The following is a 23,259-nucleotide window of genomic DNA, read 5'->3' on the forward strand; positions in this document are numbered from 1 at the left end:
AAACAGCAAAGCAATATGTATATATAGTTAAAGTATAGGCCAGTAGGAAACATGACAAAAAGATGCAAACAAATAGGAAAGAAACAATCGCTTTAAAAACACTCGGTCGGAGAACAAACCCACAAAGACCGGTTAATAGATGCTACTAGAGACCTAAAGTGAATCCACCCGAATAACTGAGTTTTTATCTAACCTTATATATACATATCACACGGTAACATAATTTTAGTAAAATCAGGTTTAAATACTTTTGTTCTACATCGATTAAAGTTTATTATTATTATTATTAAAAAGATTAACATTATTTTAGCAATATAGTTTTGTATATTAAATTATTTAAAGAGTCATAAAATAGCATATAAAAATATTGAAAAGTCAATGTAAAAGTTTAATTACCCAACTCAATTGTATTAAATAATTTAATATCACACAAACATTCAAAGAGTCCATAACTTTAGTGAAAAATAAGTTGACCACCTTTATTTATTCACATGTAAAAAATTTAAAAATAAGAAAATAAGAAAAATATGAAAAGAATCCAAAGCTATTGAAAAAGAAGATATGTTTGTTTGTGTTAAAAACTTATATTTGTTTCATCCGCAGTCCGTGAATAAATTAAAACAAGTTTCTATTATTATTCATAGAAACATTCAATTTCGTGCAGATTCTCGAAAGATTTCTTACATTTGCATTTACTTTCATTTTCCTATTTTTGTCTTTTTATAATAATGAAAAAATCTCATCAATAAATCATGACAATGTTATAAACGTGTAAGAAAAGAAACATCCATGTGAATGGATGAACATTTTCAACACAAATTTAATGCATATGTTTCCTAAATAGTAAAAGTAGTTGTATATATATGAACCTTATGTAACAAAGGAAGGCGCAACAATCGAAAGTTACTGAATATATATCTCTCTCATGTTTTTGTTTTTTGTCATCTTCAAATTGTTTAATACATTGATAGTCTTGTTATAATTTTAGTGGTAATATTATAACACGTTATCAGCACGAGCCGCTTATATCATAACCAAGAAAGGTAATAGACACAAAGGTACCTACATAAGCATCGTAAACACTTCTTTAATTATGTACATTAGATATATATCTATGCATATACATATACTAACTAATATACTGAGTAATAGCAATAATGTGTATAAACATTGTTATTAAAATTTGATAACTATTCTAACTTTTATTTATATATGCACACTACTATCTCATTTAGAAGTTAGATTTATTTACACTAACAATTCTATTCTTATTATTGTGCATACTAATTATATATTTTATAAAATAAACTGTATTTAATATCTTATTTATTATCTTACTTTAAATAATTAATATTATATATTATATATATACACACACACAAACGGTAATGTTACCGTTATAAACGGTAATATAACCGTTATAAAAGGGTTATAAATTTTCACTATAAATAACCAATCATTAACCCCATTTCATTTACAACAAACATTCTTCTTATTAAATTTATCCAAAATAAAATTCTCAAAATGATTCACCCAGTTTTGATGTTGGTCACTATAATGCTTATACTACTTCTCATTCTAATTTTTAATCTCTCATCTGAAGATTTCGGCATTTTCTTTTTCTTTTATATGTTTATAGCTCTACCAATGTATTGTATCTCATTGTTGATTGATATATATGGATTCTAATATTTATCTTATTATTTGCTCTATTATGTTTAGCAACAAAATGTCAAATATAGCAAAACTCGAATTCCCTGCACTCAACATTTCTGGAGAAAATTATATGTCTTGGACAGCAAATGTCAAAAGACATTTAAAATCTATGGATGTGTTAGACGCAATCCAAGAATACAATGATTGCTCTGACCAGGATAAAGCAAGAGCTGATGTTTTCATCCATAAACATATTGATGAATTACTACAGCATGAGTATTTTAATTATGATAACCCATATATGATATGGGAAGATTTGAAAAGCAGATTCGGTCATCTAAAGGAAGTTTTACTTCCTACTTCTAGAGATGAATGGAACAGTCTTAGGTTCCAAGATTTTAAGAGGGTAAATGATTACACCTCTGCTTTATACCGAATTTGTTCAAAGCTAGAATTTTGTGGGTATCCCGTAACAGAGGAAGAAAAGTTAGAGAAAACTTTCTCCACGTTTCATGCATCAAATATAAACTTGCAAACACATTATCGTTTACAGAATTTTAAGAGATACTCTGATCTAAATGCATTACTCCTTGTAGCAGAAAAAAATAATGAATTATTGATGAAAAATCATCAATCTCGTCCCACGGGTTCATTAGCCATACCAGAAGCACATGTTGCTCACAAAAGTTCTCATAAAAATTCTGATCATAAATGGGAACAAAGTAGAGGACGAGGCCGAGGACGTGGACGTGGTCATTTTGACAAAAGGCATTTTAATGATCGTAAGCATCCATTCAAATGGAACAATAACTCTTACGGTCGTGGTCGTGGCCGTGGTCGTGGTCGTAACCAGAGAGCCAATAATTATCATGTCCCACACAATACCAATTCCAACCACCAAAATAAATGGAATGAAGCTGGTAGGTCCGAAAACAATGGCACTTCATGTTTTAGATGTGGAAGTACAAACCACTGGGCAAAGGCTTGTCGCACAGCTCCACATCTGTGTGAACTGTACCAAGCCTCTCTAAAAGGAAAAGAGAAAGAAGTGAACCATGTTGATAACTTTAATAATATCAATGCTGAGCTGAGCGTTGAAGACTTTGGGGTAGAACTTTGAAACAAAGTTGCTTGACTACTATAATTAGATGCAGTTATTAAGTGTGTTCTCATTATCTTTAATTATGTAGTTCCTCTTTCATGTACTACTTGTGTTTCAATTAAATAAAGTTCTTATTAAAATATCATATGTCTTCGTTATACACTTATTTTTTCTTTCTTAATATTTTTCAAGATTTAAAATGAAAATCACCGGAGTATAAGATCAAACAAATGAAGAAGATATATGTATAGCGGATAGTGGAGCCACGCATACTATACTTAGATCTAAAAATATTTTATAAACTGAAACCAACAAAAGGGATCATCAATACAATATCAGGTCCTACAAACTTGATAGAAGGAGTGGGAAAAGCTAATTTAGCATTACCAAATGGCACAAAGCTCAAAATAGAAAATGCTTTATTTTCCCCAAAATCAACAAGAAATTTGTTGAGTTTCAGAAACATATATATCATAATGGATATGATACTCAGTCAAGGACTGTTAGTAATGAAAAATATTTGCATATCATAAGCAAAGATCAAATATTGGAAAAATTGCCAATGCTCCATTCTGGTTTGCATTATACATATATAAATGTGTCTCAAGCACATATGGCAGTCAAAGAAAATTGTTGCGATTCTGGTATCATAAACTTATGGCATGACAGATTAGGCCATCCAGGATCCACAATGATGAAAATGATCATTGAAAATACACATGGGCATCCACTGAAAGGTCAAAAGATCCATAAAATAGATAAAATGCCTCAATGTACATCTTGTTCTATTGGAAAATTAATTACAAGGCCTTCGCCATTAAAAGTCGATAAAGAAACACCAATGTTTCTTGAAAGAATTCAAGGTGACATATGTGGACCAGTTCATCCACCATGTGGACCATTTAGATACTTCATGGTCTTAATAGACGCATCCAGCAGATGGTCTAATATCTCTTTATTATCGACTCGTAATGTTGCTTTTGCAAAATTTCTTGCTCAAATTATCAAATTACGTGCACATTTTCCGGATTATACCATTAAAAGAGTAAGGCTTGATAATGCGGGAGAATTTACATCACATGCTTTTGATGATTATTGCATGTCTGTGGGGATTGTTGTAGAACACCCTGTTGCTCATGTACACACACAAAATGGCTTAGCCAAGTCGTTGATCAAACGCCTACAGCTAATAGCTAGACCATTAATAATGAGGACAAAACTCCCTGTTTCTATTTGGGGTCATGCAATTATGCATGCTGGATCATTAATCCGCGTGAGACCAAGTGCAAATCATAAATACTCTCCCACACAACTTGTTTCTGGAAATGAGCCAAATATCTCTCATCTTAGAATTTTTGGTTGTGCTGTGTATGTTCCTATTGCACCACCACAACGCACAAAAATGGGTCCCCAAAGAAGGTTGGGAATATATGTTGGATATGAAACATCTTCCATCATAAGATACCTTGAACCTTTAACAGGTGATGTATTTACAGCACGTTTTGCTGATTGTCATTTTAACGAGACAATGTTCCCGACATTAGGGGGAGAAATGAAAAGGCAAGAAAGAGATATATCATGGTGTGTGCCATCATCGTTACACCTAGACCCAAGATCAAAACAAAGTGAGACAGAGGTTCAAAAAATAATACATCTACAAGAAATTGCAAATCAGTTACCTGATGCATTTACTGATATAAACAGGGTCACTAAATCTCATATACCAGCTGCTAATGCTCCAGCTCGAGTTGAGATTCCAAGCAAGCAAAACCATAATAATGCACCTCATGAATCTCAAAAACGTTTAAAACGTGGAAGGCCAATCGGTTCAAAGGATAAAAATCCTCGAAAAAGAAAGGGTTCTGAGAAGGATACTGACCCTAAGGAAGGAATGATTGACAAAACCTTCCCTCAGGAAAGAATAAATGATATAACATTTCCTCAGGAAGAAATAAATGATTCCAATAAAGAATTGTCAATAAACTATGGTAAATCACATATAATGTGGGATCGAGATGAAATGGAAAATATTGATGATATATTTTCTTATTCTGTGGCAAGCGATATCATGGAAGAAAATGATGACCCTGAACCAAAATCTGTAGATGATTGTAAAAATCGACAAGATTGGAACAAATGGAAAGATGCTATGCAAGCTGAATTAAACTCACTAAACAATCGAAAGGTTTTTGGACCTATTGTCATTACACCAAAGTCAATGAAACCTGTAGGATATAAATGGGTTTTTGTGAGAAAACAAAATGAGAAAAATGAAGTTACAAGATATAAAGCAAGACTTGTAGCTCAAGGTTTTTATCAGAGGCCAGGAATTGACTATGAAGAAACGTATTCTCCTGTCATGGATGCTATTACGTTTAGATATTTAATCAGCTTAGCAGTCTCTAAAAATTTAGAGATGCGCCTTATGGATGTTGTCACAGCTTACTTGTATGGATCACTAGATAGTGACATCTATATGAAAATTCCCGAAGGATTTAAACTCCCCGATGCAATAAGCTCAAAGCCTAAGGAAATGTATTCCATCAAATTAAAAAGATCCTTGTATGGACTGAAACAATCTGGAAGGATGTGGTACAATCGTTTGAGTGATTATTTGATAAGCAAATGATACACAAATAATCTTATTTGTCCATGTGTCTTCATCAAGAAGACAACATCAGGATATGTGATCATAGCTGTGTATGTTGACGATCTAAATTTAATTGGGACACAAAAAGAAATTAATGAAGCAATTGCTCTTTTAAAGAAAGAATTCGAAATGAAAGATCTTGGAAAAACCAAATATTGTCTTGGTTTACAAATTGAGCATATGCATAATGGGATACTTGTGCATCAGTCAACTTATACTGAGAAACTCTTAAAACGTTTCAATATGGACAAAGCAAATCCTTTAAGCACACCGATGGTTGTTAGATCACTCAATGTTGACAATGATCCATTTCGTCCTTGCAAAGATAATGAAGAGATTCTTGGTCCCGAAGTACCATACCTCAGTGCAATTGGAGCACTTATGTATCTTACTAACTGTACAAGACCTGACATTTCTTTTGCAGTTAATTTATTGGCAAGATTCAGTCCATCCCCTACTAAAAGACATTGGAATGGCATTAAACATATTTTTCGGTATTTAAAAGGAACTGTTGATTTAGGTTTATTTTATCCTAATGATTCAAAAGAAGGGTTAGTTGGTTATGCAGATGCAGGTTATTTATGATCCCCATAAAGCAAAATCTCAAACTGGATATGTATTTAAGAATGGAAGAACTGCGATTTCATGGCGTTCTCAGAAACAAACACTCATTGCAACATCTTCAAATCATGCTGAAGTCATTGCATTGTATGAAGCTTCAAGAGAATGTGTATGGTTAAGATCTATGTCACGACACATATTGATTTCTTGTGGACTAGAGAAAGATCGAATTCCAACTCCTATCTATGAAGATAATGCAGCTTGTGTCTCGCAAATGAAGGAAGGATATATCAAAAGTGACAGAACAAAGCATATACCACCAAGATACTTTGAGTATACTCGAGACCTTATTAAAGACAATCAGGTTGAAATGAGACATGTCCAGTCCAGCAACAACTCAGCTGATCTTTTCACAAAAGCACTTCCCACAGCAACATTCAGGAAACATGTTCATGATATTGGCATGCGCCATGTACGAACAATGTAACGACCTGCAATTTGAGGGGGAGCTATATACTGCACTCTTTTTCCCTTAGCTAAAGTTTTTTCCCATTGGGTTTTCCTTTAGCAAGGTTTTTAATGAGGCGGCGAAGTTTGAAAATGTTTCATCCAAGGGGAGTGTTATAAACGTGTAAGAAAAGAAACATCCATGTGAATGGATGAACATTTTCAACACAAATTTAATGCATATGTTTCCTAAATAGTAAAAGTAGTTGTATATATATGAACCTTATGTAACAAAGGAAGGCGCAACAATCAAAAGTTACTGAATATATATCTCTCTCATGTTTTTGTTTTTTGTCATCTTCAAATTGTTTAATACATTGATAGTCTTTTTATAATTTTAGTGGTAATATTATAACAGACAACAATATTTCATGAAAAATATAGTCAATACTGATGCCTTCCTACATTATATATGTTTTTCTTTTTTTACAATATTTCTTTAAAGACCATAATATATCATTTATTAGCGGAATCTTGTACTAAGACATCGGGAAGGACTCAAAATGTATAAAAAAAATTCATAAACGAAGGGGGGCGGTCTCGAATTTCCGGTTGAAAACGACTAAATTTAAGCTACGCAAGGGGGGGGGGGTTCGGGCCACCCCTAGCATACTTCGCCACTTGTAATTAGTAGACTATAGCTAGAAGTAGACTTGTATTATGTATTGTATCTGGTCAACAATGCAAGTGTAACAACCAAAGTATACTGAGTTGCTTGATATTGGCTTGCAAAAGGCTCACATGGACTGAATAATTGAGCTCGAGTTCAAGTTTGAGTTCCTTTTATCGAGTTTGATTAGCTTATATAAATACAATGTGCATAATTATAGTGACAGTGTCACTTGCGTTGTAACACAGTGGTAATAAACAATGCTTCTTTGGGGAAGCCTGAGGTTCTAAGTGGTGTATGTTTTAGCTGTTAAAAAAGTTATGCTTAGGTCATAAACGGTATATTTATCTAACAATTTTAGGTTTAAGAATGAGAAATTATAGTTCTAGTCCATAATGTTCAATGAAGAATAATAAATTTGGTAATTGTCACTATAAGATATGTGTTTTTTACTTTTACATGACTAACATACCTCTATTATTAATAAAACAAAACTAATGAATACTTTAACGACTCATCTCAGTGCAGTTAGACCGATCTACCTTTCTTAGTTAGTTGGTCACACACTTGAATGGGAATAAGATGGTACAAAGTATAAGATGAGAAAGGTCTTACATTTAAAAATAGTCGACGGGGAAGGGTGTGCTGATTTAAAACGGGTTTCGTTGAAGGTATGGTCAGAGGTGGGTAATAGATTGTAATGTAGGGGTATAAGAATAAGATTGTGTTAAATAGTGTGTAAAATGGTCTTTTGCCAAAAACTTAATACAAGAGTTAACTGAAAAAGTATCAAATGTTTAGTTAGTTTGGATTAAACTATAGTATAGTTATATATTACAGGGGCCTTCTTTGCAAATGTTATAATTTTTAAAAAAATGCATATCAAATGGATCAAAAGCCCAATACTTCTAAAATGATAATTTTATCTTTTTTCATAATGGTAAATAATCTCACATGTAAACTTATTATTTTGAGGCTATGTTTAAGATCTTTTTCTCGACCGCCATGAGACTGTGCCCTTGTTACGCGGGAATCGAATTAAATCCTAAACCCTGGCCTCTGTCAGGTTCAAACCCCGAATTAAAGTTAGATTTGTTCCTTCACCCAGATATCTTTCGAACCGGCTCAAATGAGAATCGAACTTGTGTCTCCACTAAAGACGGACATGCTTCTTACCACTAGACCAACTTCCCATGATACGATTTTTTTTATATGAGAAAATGTTAATAATGTATGACTTTTCTTATGCTTCACTTTCTTAACAAGTTAAAAGCTCAAAAAGTCATAACTCATTTTTTTTTTCCTTTCTCATAAACAACTCATAAGCACATCAAACACACACCCTACAAAAACTAAAGAAAAAAGTTTTTTTTTTTAAAAGAAAAATAATAAATTAAATAAATTCAAACATTTTATTTCCCTCTAATTACAAAACCATCTAAAGCTCCAAATGAGAGGGTGTTGTGTTACTAAGCCTCCTCCTTTTACAAGCTCTTGATCCAACTCTTGAATCATCACTATTATTGTAACTCAAACATGCTGCTTCAAGCACGCAAATCGGACTTTTCGGCACTGTACCACTCATTATGCTCATGGTACAACCACTACTCAACTCATTCACCAAATCCACACATTTAACAATCCTCTCCTGCAAAATCCCATATCAAAAAGATTAAAACTTTGATGAGTATTTTGCTCATAAATTCATAATCATCAATCTTTAAGACCACAAACCATTATAAAACTTATAATAAACCCAAGTTTTAAACAATGTACATTCTTTTACACGCAGCGTACGAGTATTTACTGCTTAATAAGAAGAAGAAAAACACAAACTTGAAGCAATGCACAAATCTTTAATAATGAAGTACAAATTTTTTTTATTATTATTATTATTATTGCATGATTATTAATTTAACTATAAAACAATCTGTAAGAACCCATATCAGAAAAAGATGAAAACTTTACAAATCTATGTTAAATCAGCAATCTTTATAGATATCACTTTCTTTTAAAAAGACGAAGCTAGGTTCGAAGCTATGTACACATGTCTATAAGTAACGAACAAGTAGCCAATCGCAATGGACAGATGCCTATAAAAAGCCCTTATTATAAACAAAAGAATTTAATAAATATTATCGTATATCGTCAATTTTAAGGCTACATATTTCCAACATCTAATTCATCAAATTCGGGACCATGGGCGGGGGGCCTTGGTATGAATGAATATGTATTCTGAGCAACTTTTTGTGTGTTTTGTAGTGAAAAAGAAAACAAACTCTGATATAAAAATTTGGATCTGTTGTCTTATTATTTACGAGTAAACGAAAGCAATAAACGGCTTTAATAAACGATTTGAAGTTGCTTATTTCAAACTATTAATTAAAGTAAGCAATATGTATATAAGAATTATAGATTTGAATAAAAAGTTTGCATCTTTTAGATCATCATGATAACAAATCAAGCTAAAATACAAATAAGCATGCAAAAACATACAAAAAAAAACTATGCATTATATGATCATTACCTTTTGTACATGTTGAAAGAGTGCAGACATTTTTGTTTGTCCAACCAAAGATATTGCCACTCCTGCTGCAATCTCAGAAGGTCTAAACTCCAAGAAGTCAATCCCTGCATTGTGAAATTACCATTTTACCCCTTTTGTAATATAACCACTTTATATGATAACAAAATGTAACTAACTATGAATTACCATTAATTAAGCATAATATGAGTTGGGTTGCTCTCAATATTAAAGATCTCGATACGGGCTGATCACAATCAGAATCGAGTTTTCGAAAGAAAGCATCGATGAATGAAAATGGTGTCACTGTTTGCATCCTCCATTTCAATGTGGACAACACAAGAAGCTCCATTTTTAGAATGGTTTTTGCTTCAAATACAAATCTTGCATCACAAACCTAAAAATGCATTCATATTGTCAACATGAAACCAAAATTTGCTTTGACTTTTGACCCACAAAAGAGTCAACATTTTTTGTTATTGTGAAAACAAGAACCTGTAAATCAAGAATGAGGGGTACTTCAGTCTCTCCATTTTGGATGCAAGTGATAAACATGCTACAGCTAGCAACTGCATCATCCAAGCTTTGTCTTTCTGTTCATTAATTACAAACAAATATTCAAAACATAATTAATGAACATTAAATTTTAAGTAGTTGCATTTATTCTCAAATATGCAATAAAGTAAAATAATATAAAAAATGTTAATTAAAAATACTTACAGGGAGTTCATAAACATCAAGAAATTTGTCCAAGTAGTTGATGGCTTAATATGCACACAAGGGTCCAAAACTGAAATGAGCATGAACCTGGTCAAAGTCAAAATTAACCACAAAAAGTATTAGCACCTTCAAAATTTCCCAAAAAATCAAATTATTAAATCACTAATTCCTTACAAAAAATCATTAAAATTTTAAAAAAATCAAGAATGTTCAAACCTTTCCATTAATTTCTACAAAACATGTCATAAAATCACTAATTCCTTAAAAAAATCATTAAATTTTCCAAAAAGATCATTAATTTAATGAGAAAAAATCTTTAAATTCATCAAAAAGTCAAAACTAACCACAAAAAGTATTAACACCTTCAAAATTTCCCAAAGCTGGAAAATAAAGCAATAAACTTTTCCATTAATTCCTCAAAAATATTCAACACAAATCAAAATTTCACTAATTCCTCACCAAAAAATGATAATAATAATTTTTCCAAAATAATAATAATAATGAGCAAACCTTTCTAATCCAGTCAACAGCTTGCTGCCTTGCAGCCAAATCCAAGTTCCCGTTTCTTATTTTGTCCAAATAATGAAACCCCACAAACTGTTGACATTCTTTCTCAATCAATAAACCCAAACAGTCATCACTTTGCACAGGAAAATCAAGAAAACCACACTCTGTTTCAAGATTCTTGATAAAGCTTTGATTTTTATAAACATTTTGATCATCATTGTTATCATCATAACATATACTTTCACTACTTTCTGAGCATAATAAACTTGATAGCAGGCTGTCAGCCATTAACAAGACACGCCCACTAACAGATTGGTCTGATTGAATATTGGGTTTGGATCAAGGTTTGTTTTTGTGGGTGTTTTATTTATATTATTTTATTATTATTATCAATAAAATGGAGTTTTGAGTGAAATGATGAGCAAAGGATGCGGCGAATGTAGAGGAGAAGAGAAGAGAAGAGAAGAGAAGAGAATGAGAAATGGGAGTTTGGTTTTAGGGCATATAAAGTGAGAGCTAGATATCATATGAATGCTAGTAGTGTATATACATACATACATACATTTCTATTTCTATACATATTAAAGTGTATACTAAATATTAAATTATGTTCAACTATACAACAATACTATATTTATATATTTTATTTTTACGACCATGTATAGTCAAAACTTTCTGTATAGACATTTTGTGACACGTGACGTCCCAGTTATTAATTAAGAATTTAGCAAAAAGTTGTGTAGTAAGAAGGAAAACTCTCCTACAATAATTGTTTAATTGTTATAAATTAAATTAAATATAAATATCTTAAGTTATTTGATTAGTTGAAGTTTGTGGGAAAAAACCTAATTGATTGGAGGATTTAATAATGGGTAGCGTTTCCCACAAAACGCTTGAGGCCAAAACTTTGCTCAAAACTTTGAGGGGGCGGTGTTCACTATGTAGTCGATATCGTCGATATATTAGTAATTTATCGGTTATCGGTCACTTGGTGATATGTAAATCAAAATATCAGTTCAGAATATAGGTACCGATAATATCAACGATATTGACCGATATCAGTGTTTTAAGTCTTAATCATTAACTTTTAGTGTTCAGTGTCAGTTTTTAAGTCTTAATCAATTCTTTGCCACGATTGTTAGTGTTTTGCAATTTGCAAAAGGTTAATTTGTTAATAGTATGAGACTATACTGAATTATTAGTGTTAAATTGCTATATATTATATATATATGTATAATTTTACATGATATTAAAATTACCCATATCCCAATGATATCTCATTTATCATATTCGATATTTTTTTCCGCATTAACTGCTTAGGGTGTTCATAGAGTTTTGGGAGAATTTTGAGGTGGCAAATGTTCCACTACGGATGGTCTATACATATATAAATCATATATTTGTTATTGGTATGTGTTTTCACATCAATCAATTATGTGACAGTATAAAACATCATACTGGTCGTGTGATTTGTAGAATGGCTGTCTCATACGGGTCGTGTAAGTATTAACATGTATGTTGTATTGATGTGTCAATGTAAGATATCATACAACCTTGTATAACCAATTTTTGTATTGTATACAGTTATGTGATACATTATTGGTGTTTCTTTAGCTTTTGCTCTAAAGTTATATTTCAATATACCATTGTTTAATTTTTTTATTTTTTTTTGTATTTCACTATTTTGTGACATTTTATAATTAATAGCTTATATTATGTTATGTTATTATTTAATGAAAACGTGGTAAATGACGTGACGACTTATGTTGACAAAGGTTATAGTGAACCCGTATAAACATCATCAAATAGATACAATCGCATCGGTCTTATGTTTTGATTCATAATAAAGGTGATCTCGTTAATTTGTGGGCATCAATATAATAGTGTGCACATTATGATTATGTATATACAATGCATAATATTATATTGTAACTTGTGTATAACACATTAAGTTATACATACATGTATGAGAGGAGTTACAAAAGTATACGAGTTTATATAATGGCATTCTAAGATAACTCAATGGCATTTATGTATTTGTAAAATAACATCTATAAATGAAAAATGATTGGTTGTTTTTAATGATTTACGTCGGTAAGCTAAGATTTGTGGGGACAAGAATATAATTTAATCAAAATATATATATATATATTTGATTGATTTACCTAGTGACTAGAGAATAGAAAGGAAAAGTTGTGTCCTTTTGCTTTTTGTTACTTTTAAGACCATCAAATTTTTATTGACTAAAATTAGAATTATAAGTTAATTAAATCATTTTTTTTTGGTTGGCAATTTATTATTTATCTTTTCATCATGCCTTCATTTTTCATTTTTTATCGTTTTCGCCCTTCTTGCAGTGCGCGTAAATAATGTATATATGTGTGAACCCCATCGGATGGGCAAAAGTGAAATTACACTAATTTTGACGTTATTTTACTAATTTCATGAAAATAACATTAAAAGTGGCGGAAAGTTAATCAGACATCATGTGGCGGCGTTGATAGCCGAAAGACAAGGGTACATGCATCAATCGGGGTGTCCCGATGGTTGAGTGTTATGTGCCTTATGTCCAAGGCTTGATGCAAAGCAACTATCGAGTCGGGGGTCTCATCGGAATCAGCCTCTCTATTCCTACGGGATAGAGATAAGGATGTCTACATCTTACCCTCCTCAGACCCTACCATATCTTTGCTATTGATGGTGGGATATATTGAGTACAATGCCGATGACGACGATTAATTGGCACACCTAAACTTTATTGTTGTTTCAAGGAAAAACCTTAGCTTTAACTTGATTGGCATTTCAATTGTTAAACTAGTTTTGAGTTTATTAAATATATGTATTTAACCCTTGTATAATCATGTTTTTCTAATCAACAACCTCTTAAACAACATTTTCTTCAACCTTTTGATCGCTTAATAATCTTTACTTTAAGAGGTTAAAAAATAAACTTTTTATAAGTTATATTTATTATTAAACATTTTTTTTTGTTGGATTTGGTATCAACAAACTTGGATACATATATTGATTACATATAAACTTATAAAGTAGTTTTAAAGGTCATGAGAATGTGAGATAAGGAACAACCTAGTAGAAGTTGAAGGTTTAATCAAAATTTTACAAAACAAATATATAAACTATTTAAAAGATTAAAGGTGAAAATATTAACTTTAAACTTTCTAAATGAAGATGGTCTTTGTGATAAAAGATTAAAGAATCTTTTGTGTACGATTAGTGTTATCTATGTAACAATATTCCTTTAGTGGTCAAGCATATCCAAAAGCACATCTTAGTTAATGAAAAGCAAGGCAAGACATTATCATCACAAGACAATGAAAAAAGCTTTAATTTTGTTTACCATTTCAATTGTGGTTAGTTAATAATAAAAGTTTTATATATTAATCATTCGTTTTTTAACCAAAGAATCAATTAAATACTTTTAAAAGTGTGCATTTTTTAAAAATTAAGTTTAAAAAGACAATTTAGATTTTAACAACCAATATTATACACCACTAGCCAATAGTAATATTGTAATTGTATTAATGACACTTATAACTTACAGTTTGATTATCAACAACAATATCACTCTAACATATAAGTAATCTTGTATACTCATAAGTCATAGGATTCATATTTTTCGTTTTAAAACAAATTACAATATTCTGATTAAGATAACAATTACTCAATAGAATTAGAATTACCTTCGACAACACAAATAAAAGTCTATGATGGTCATTACTTAAATTGCAACTAAATTTTTTATCGATCAATAACTTATATTAAAATGTAATGCTAGATGCAATTAAAATTTTTAACAACTTATATTAAAGTAAGTTATTATAGTTTATTTATAAAAAACCCAATTTGTCAACAAAATAAAATGTAATGCTAGATGCTAGTACGTATATTGTGAGTGTATATATATAATAAAAAGTGAAAAAGGGTGGTCAAAAGAGTCTTTTATGTAGGAATATAAGAATATTTTGTGTTTGAGATCTACTTACAAAGTGTCATTCAAAAACCACTAACCTTATTTTATATATTTTCTCTATCCCGATGTTCGGTTTGTCATATGCTTAAACTATATAAACAATTAAGTTTATCTATCACCTATTGATATATCAGATTTATGATTAACCAAAAGGAAGATTAAGTTTTGACTCCTTTTTTAAGGCTGTATTTTGAACTGAAAGAGTTTTATCTCACTGTACTGTCGTGTCTTCGGGTGTGTGTTCACGGACATTAGTCTTAGATGATGGTTTTTCCGGATCGAAACAAGTGTATCATGATATGGTGAATTTAGTAAATAACCCATTTGAATAATTCGTTAGCCGTTCAGAAAATAATAATTTTGAACGTCAATCAAAAGGAAAATTAATGTTACACTATATCTCAATATCTATAAGAGCTAATCTGCGGTTATCAGATTGTTATAGATAAAACCGAATTACTTAATTAATTTTAAAATAAATATAAACCTTGTAAACAATATTTTCGTTTTAAACGGCACTCACATACTCGCTAACTCTACTCCTAAATTACACATTTTTATAATTACGAAGCTCGACTTCAGACTCTTTGGAAAGAAAACATCATCCCACTACCCGGTACCTTACCCTTTGGCAACAATAAGAGAACTTCAAACATTAATCGTAAATACTCTTTTTAAAGTTTATACCTTAATCAATATAGCATAAGACAATCCATTTTAAAGTTTAAACACTAATCTTTTTAACATCAAATAAATTGAAACATGAAAGAGAGTTCAAAGATTGCTCGGTTATCGTTATGAATCGGTTTAGAGGTGCGAGGAAAATAAGTAGATGCACAAATCCAATCTAGATCCCGTTGTTTTGGTCCGATTTGATTTCGATTGTGTTCTTTTGTATGTCATCTTCTAAATCATGAAATGTTCAAATCTGTAATATAATAAAAATATAACTGAAACTAGAGTTTATACACAACATCCCAAAAATCAGTCATATATTACTTTTTGTCGTCCACCATGCTTAATTTGGAATATTATGGACAGTTATGTACTATTTTATTTTTCTACATATTAATCCACATGAATAATTTAATAGGGATGCTTTAGTTAGTTATAACATTATTGTCTTCTGTTCTCGATTAAAAATGATTAACAATTACTTACTAAAAGTAGTATATATAATACGACTGCAATACAGTTCAAGTTGTGTTGATTAGGTAGAATATACATTTAAAATGTTGTATTTTAAAAGAACATTTTTATAACTAATAATACTTCAATTTTTCATAAATTAACACTCTTAAAAACCGTATTTACGATAATTTTTATCGTAAAATATCATAATCTATGAAAATTATCGATCTATTTCAAAATGGGACACGTTTGGTATCGTATAGGTTATGTTTGGTTGGTTATATGCAATCTAGTTAGTATTTAGATGTCTTAATTCGTTCCGATAGACCACAAAGTTAATATTTTGCTTATATATTCTTTTTTAATTTCTTAATTTACAAGGCTAGTATTGTGAAAAATAATAAAGTAATTTAAAAATAATGTAGCTCAATAGCTCAAAAGTTAAATATTTGTAACTAACGAAGTTATATATGTGTATTTAATACGAAGTTATATTTAGGTATCAAATATGAACATTTTACTCAGTTTGAATGATTCAAACAATATGTATTGACCCACCATTGCGAAAAAATTGTAAACCGAGTTGCTAGATATACATGCGTCAAAGCTTAGCGTACATATTGGAAAAGAATTTGGATCCACCACTAAACATGTTCGCGAGTTTGATCTTTTTGTATTTAGTTTGATGCTTGTATCTGACGAACTATAAAAAAAAGTGAAAGAACCAAATTCCTCACGAACACAAGATTATACATAACGGCAATAAATGAAAAGTAAAGGACAACTAAAGACCGTATAGGGATATCATGGATTCATAGTGGTAATGATGTAGCTCTTAACCTTTGGGTCAAGATTTAGAATCCTGTGATCTGCAAGTTTGATGATGTTATGAGTAATTAATAGAAGTAGAGAAAATGTCGTTAAAAAATGACATAATTTATATTTTCCTACCAACTAACTCAAGCTTTAATTTTTTCCTCTCCTTTTTTTCATATAAAATATATATAAAAAAAACATAAGTTAGTTGCGTAATAATAATGTTAATCCATCACTTGTGGCCTAGTGATGGGAGACTTGGGTTTTCTAGTAAAGACACAAGTTCGATCCCCACTTGTTGTCCCTTTTGGTGGATTATGATAATGAAGGGTTTGAGATAGGTCTTGCACAAAGAGTTACGTCAGTTTGAATCCCAAGCTCACCCGGGTTTTCGTCTCACTGTGTGTTACGTTAGAGAGTTATGTTCTTGTGGCGGCACAACGACTATCAAGTGACTGACTGACTGCCCGCGGTATGGTTCCTGGGGGAACGTCCAAGCCAACCTCTGAAACTAGTGTGGACCCTGTTAAGACAACATAGTTTGACCAGAGTGAAACAACAACTCTCCAAATTTAAAGAGTGCGATAATCTAAATAAAAAAATCGTCGTTTCTTTTTTTTTTTAAAGTTGTGTAATAATAGTCTTATGATTAATGATCTAACTCGATTATTTAATTGTGGGTGGGAAGCCCGTTTTCCTCGGCTTATGCTATGTCTAGATCTCAGGTTACAAAACATAAAATACAAGTCATGTTGGATGTACTTTAGGAATTAATTATTTATATGAACACCACACGAACGCATATCACAATTAGGTTAACATGGATCGGTTCGATAACGCATATCACAATTAGGTTAACATGGATCGGTTCGATTTGGTTATTCGCTCAACCCGAACATATAACTGACACCCACGTTTTAGATTTTTATAGTTGAGTGGTTCAGTTCGGCTAATACCTTTTTTGGTTAACTGGAAAAGACAGTTCAGTGAATAATGTGTTCGAGACCATTAGCAAAAACCGGCATTGGACGTGAGCGAATTCAAACTAATTTTAGTTAACAAATTCAATTAAATATTGGGTTAAATATAATATTAGCGATCCTTGTGGTATAACGATTGATTATAACCCCACCCCTTGTAGTGTAATAGTAAAGGTATATTGGTGTTACTTAACAAAGACCGTGATTCGAGCCTTGCAAACAGCAAAAGGTGGAGAATAAAATAATTAGTTGTTCAAATTTTTTTATAAACTTAAAGCCACAAATGAACTATAAAAGTTGGTCATAGTAAAATCATAACTAAACTGTCGGTTTTTCAATTAATATAATTAATAGTTCTTTCCAGTTACGTTTCGATTAATTCGGTTATTCACACACATATAACCTTACACGAACCATAAAAGCCGATTATAAAAATAAAATAACTCAATCATCGGTTTCTCAAAGTTAGTTCTAGTCAGCTTTTTCGGCTATTCGATTTTACTATCATCTCATATTTTCTTATCAAAAAAGCATCACACCTCTTAAATTAATAAGTATAATTATTTTTGTATTAATCAAATAGAGATCTAAAATGTCCAAAAAATAAGTCATGGATTAATATAACATATAAATGATTATTCTTGATTCAATTTTCAATGAATAATGACAGATTTCTGAGACTTGCATATTTTGTCACAAAATAGTGACTACTTATCCAACAAACAAGGTTTCTAGCCGGCTAATAGAACTCAAAGCTTTTGGTTCTTGATGGAGCCATGTTCAATTTGGATTATCTTTTTGGCAAGAAACAACTTAACATAATGGATCCTATGCATGGTGGTAGGTCATGGTTGTAAGTTACTATTGAGCGGTGATGAGTGACGACTAAACCCGTCACTAAGTAAGTATGCATAGTACTACAGTAGTACCTATACTTAGTAGCAAATATGTGCATGTTTAATCGAGGGCGATACTAAGAATAGTAGTGATTCTGATGAAGTTTCTATTTCCATTTATACGACTGAGCAGTGATTAACGATACATGAAAGGGAAATATTTGGTTTGTTTAAATACCAAAAATTAAAACTTTGTTTTTTTCACAAAAGTACATCTTTGGCCTTTCCGGAACTTTTAGTCTTATTTGATTATAGATTTCGTACATTCGAATTACTTTAATTTGATGGTGATTTAATACAGTCGATTATAGAATGAAACAAACTGGCATTGATGGTCGCTGGTTTTTGTCACGAACCGTAATTCGGTAACCGTTGGATTGAAGCTAACTCGCTTCACCAGTTCACCTCACAAACAGGTCCAATAATACTCGTGTGATAATACAAATATACAATTGTGACTAGCGTGAACTTGACCCACCCTTGACCCAATATCTTGGAAGCCCAATAATAATAATAATAATAATAATAATAATAATAATAATAATAATAATGTTATCTAGTTGTTTTGTTTCGTATTGATTGATTGATTAGGTTAAAACTTAAATTCCAAAGACGTATATACAAATTGCTTGTTAATTCACCTGCTAGTTTTGAATATAGGTGTGAAAACCGAGATTTTTAGTTTTTTACATCTCGAGCCTCAAATAAGGGAAAATTGTTTAGTTATTGAGTCCGAGCTCGAGCCTTCTGCGTTTTTAAGGTTTACTTTTTTTTGGACCTGTATCTTTAAGGTTGTTTAGTAATTTGGATGACATCGACAAGAAACGGATACCTCAATTGTCCATTGCAAAAATAATAAAAATAATAATAAAAGATTTGAAAATTTTATAATTAAATTAATGATTTGAAAATGATTACTGACTCAGAAAAAACTTTGTTTAGAACCCCAAGCAACGCAACGAACACAATAACAGAAGAAAATTTTAGAGGGTTTTAGGGTTTATGCGATTAAAGATTCAAAGTAAACATTAATATTAATATTATTAATAATAATAATAATAATGATGCAGAAAGAGAAGTCAATCAGTGAAGAAGACATCTCTGTTAATACCTTGCAAAGGTTCTTCTTTTTTCTTTCTTTTGAATTATAACAAACAAATTCTTATTAATTTCTAACAAAATCATCTACTTTTCTCAATTGGGTTTTCAATTTTTACTGATTTTGTATTTGAATTGCAGTATCAAAATACAGTCTTTATTATTATTATTACACTTCTTTGATGAATCTGTTATTTTGTTTTGAGCAACACTTTGCTTTTTTATTTTATATTAAATCATACACAATTTGTAAGTTGTAACTTGATTTTTATTCTTGCAGGTTAATGAACAATTATGATGACCATGAGCTCTGGGAAATCGTTCACATCCCAGACAAACCACCCTTTAATCCTCACCAACAACCCACAGGCAACCTCTTTATTTAGCATATGCGTATTCATTCACAATTTAACACTTCTCTTCATTTCGAATTTGATATATTCTGCAGTTAAAGCTGTAATTGATCCTAAGCATGCCAATACTCTTATCAGGTATGTGCATACTAGCTTATGTTAACCTCTATTTTGGGATTACATCTAAACTGTTTAATGTTCAGGAAGCTAAATCAGAATTTCCCATGTCAAACGTGTGCGAAAGCAACAACTTGATAATAATAGACCTACCTAGTTTAATTATCTTACTATTTAAATATACTCTATCTCATACTATTGTGATTTTTTTGTATGTTACCAGGATCCACTCGTTTATCAATGATCTTATGTTTGGCTGGTGAAAATGGTAGCCAATTGGACGTCATACCTCAAGAGGTGGTTAACCTTATAGAATCTTATCAGTTGGAAACTTTCACTACAAACGTAAGCTTTTTTATACTATTGGTTTATTACTTAAGAGATGTAAGTTGTTATAGTCGGAAGACGGATTTTTGATATTTTTTTCTTGTTAATGTTAGGTATGCAGATATGGCCCACTATCAAAAGAAGAATGGGTAGAACAATGTAAACTGTGGCCAACGTCTTTTCATCCACCGACTTAGTACTTCACTTTAGCTCTTAACTATGTTTATCTGTTTCATGTTTTATGTTCCCTTTTCGTCAGTTACAAGTTACACCACTAGTTACTTAATATGATCTAATCAAATTACAAGTAGGTTGATTGAGGTAAAGTCGTATGGAGATAAAAGGGTTAGCTTTTAACTATACCTGTGAGTTTCATCACAAACATATTAGCTAATTTTACAACAGCTTTTTTAGCATATCCTCACATAATCTATTGTTGAGTAATACACAATAAGGAATGAAGCTCAGACAGATTTCCTAGGATACAATAAAACCACATTCAGCCCAACCACCTTCTTAAACGGGAATTGGGCTCATACATGGTTCAAATGAGAACACAATACAATCATTATGCATTATACAGTACCTATGCATATACACTAATTACACTCAGAATACAAAGAATAAAACTCAACAATCATACTAAGTATACAACATACAAATATATTGTTAAAAACACCGTTGATGCACAATAATTCTCTTGTAACACCATTATCCGACTGCCCATCATTATCTTGGCATTGACTTTTTCCTTCATGTTAACATTTTCTTCTTATGTTGACCAATATCCAAATTTTGATTACCCTACACCAACCGACCCCAATGCATTTGACATTTGAATTCAATAGATCTATTCATGCTGTTATCCAATCATTATGTTCAACATAAATATGATGAATAGAAACTTCTATACCTTTTTTCCCGCTGATACGTGACCTCCAATTTCCAGAAGTTGACCAAAACTAGACCATAAATCCAGCTGTAGATAACAACTTCTAGCCACCGGCAACTTAGTCTTCTCGTAGCAACCTAGTGTTCTGTAATGAACCTCTATATTTTATATGTGTGCGTGTTTGCATTTTTTTTAAGGTTGTATTCTTATTCTGCAGCAACATCAACGGAATCACCGGGTTTTCAAAGGAGGAATCACACTCTGTCTGCACGTTCATGAAGCTAGCACTCGATTTAGCAAAAACTGAACGCCAGGTAAATTTACAAGTTCTAAGTTTAAGTGATATTAATATTTTAAAGTTTTGTATTAACGGTGAAAACCGTGCAGATAGTGAATGCTGCGGTTATTGTTGATCCATCAACCAACGAGGTTATTGCACGCGCACGCGATCAGGTCAGTTCTTGCAGCTGTCCCATAAATCATGAAGTCACTAAAAATCATGACAATATGCTTTTACATTCTTCAGTTACAAAAGAACCCAAATTGTTGTATGATGGGGTTTCTTGTTTAAACCCTTGGGGATGTTCCAGTCAGCAGTCATGTGACAGATGGCATCCGTTAAGGCATGCTGCCATTGTAGCAGTTGAAGATCTGCAGCCAGAGATAGGAATCTTTTTCCTGGTGGTCGACATGATTGTTTTGAAATTGATCGTGTGGGGCCCACTTTAACGTCTTCTTCAAATAAACAAAAAACCGAATCCATGCATGTAAGCTCCTTGTTTCTATTGGATTTGGTTATAAGCAGGGTATAAACGAACCGAACTGAATGAGATATATTACATGTTCGTTTGTTAAACTTTTACGGATAAATGAACGGTTCACGGACACATAACCAGACGGGCTCTGCTTAGTAGGTTAGGCAACGGGTCAAAAAGGTCAACTTTTGGGGCCGGTCAGTGCTGTTAAGCTTTTGTTATGTTTCAAGGGATAATTATCCAATATCCCAAGTTTGACCATGTGGGACGTCAAAGCTCAGTATTTGTGAAACCTGAATATTCACACCTAAATTTCTGTATTGTTTTTAGGTAAACGATCATGATGAAATCAACTCGCTCACAAATGGCTGCAACCTTGAATTATCGAGACCATATTTATGTACTGGCTATGATATTTATCTTATTTGGGAACCTTGTGCAATGTAAGTTTTTTAACTGCCATTTGTGCCACATTTCCTCAATTTTTCTTGACCACATAGATAATTAGTTTGACTTATTTTTTGAAACTTATGTTGGTTTTGTGTATCTTTATGGCAGGTGTGCGATGGCACTCGTTCATCAAAGAGTTAAGCGTATATTCTACGCTTTCCCGAATGAAAAAGCTGGTGCACTTGGAAGTGTTGATAGATTACAAGGGGAGAAAAGTTTGAATCATCATTATGCTGTATTCCAAGTTTTATTACCTCAGCATTCCCTTAACGGAGGTGTAATGCCCTCGATCGCTTCAAAAAGTGATCAAACCGAAAATCCATCAAATGGTACGGGCCTTTAAGATTTATGATATATGGCTTGCCTCATTGTGACAATGGCATGTACTGTTTGGTGAGGGCAGAGAGGAGAGCTGAAGATCACCTAGATATACATGATGATGAGTGAAGGGTAATTTAATTTAGAAAGTGATGACTTTTTAGGGTATACTTAATTTTATCATGTCAAAACAATTTCATACATATACCCATTGATGCTGTAGTCTTGTGTTAGCTTTTAGGCGTGTATCATTAAATGAATTACCCCCCCCCCCCCCCTTCTTCTGTATGTTTTATCG

At 31.7% G+C, this 23,259-nt stretch overlaps 2 pseudogenes across 2 annotated transcripts; one reads left to right on the top strand and one right to left on the bottom strand.

The window, feature by feature from the left end:
* Positions 1-8,410: 8,410 nt before the first annotated feature.
* Positions 8,411-11,289, bottom strand: LOC143587749 (cyclin-D4-1-like; annotated as a pseudogene). The gene is made up of 6 exons (XR_013144961.1): positions 10,841-11,289; positions 10,331-10,417; positions 10,106-10,203; positions 9,800-10,007; positions 9,614-9,717; positions 8,411-8,734 (listed from the first exon to the last, which is right to left on the bottom strand). The product of XR_013144961.1 is annotated as a cyclin-D4-1-like (transcript).
* Positions 11,290-20,446: 9,157 nt separating this feature from the next.
* On the top strand, positions 20,447-23,091 carry LOC143587750 (tRNA-specific adenosine deaminase TAD3-like; annotated as a pseudogene). The gene is made up of 6 exons (XR_013144962.1): positions 20,447-20,564; positions 20,660-20,742; positions 21,656-21,752; positions 21,826-22,205; positions 22,524-22,636; positions 22,752-23,091. The product of XR_013144962.1 is annotated as a tRNA-specific adenosine deaminase TAD3-like (transcript).
* The last annotated feature ends 168 nt before the right edge of the window (positions 23,092-23,259 follow it).

This window comes from Bidens hawaiensis, unplaced genomic scaffold (genome assembly GCF_021521415.1).
Source record: "Bidens hawaiensis isolate Kalapana, Puna unplaced genomic scaffold, B.hawaiensis_p1.1 tig00035860_1, whole genome shotgun sequence".
NCBI classification, from domain to species: Eukaryota; Viridiplantae; Streptophyta; class Magnoliopsida; order Asterales; family Asteraceae; genus Bidens; species Bidens hawaiensis.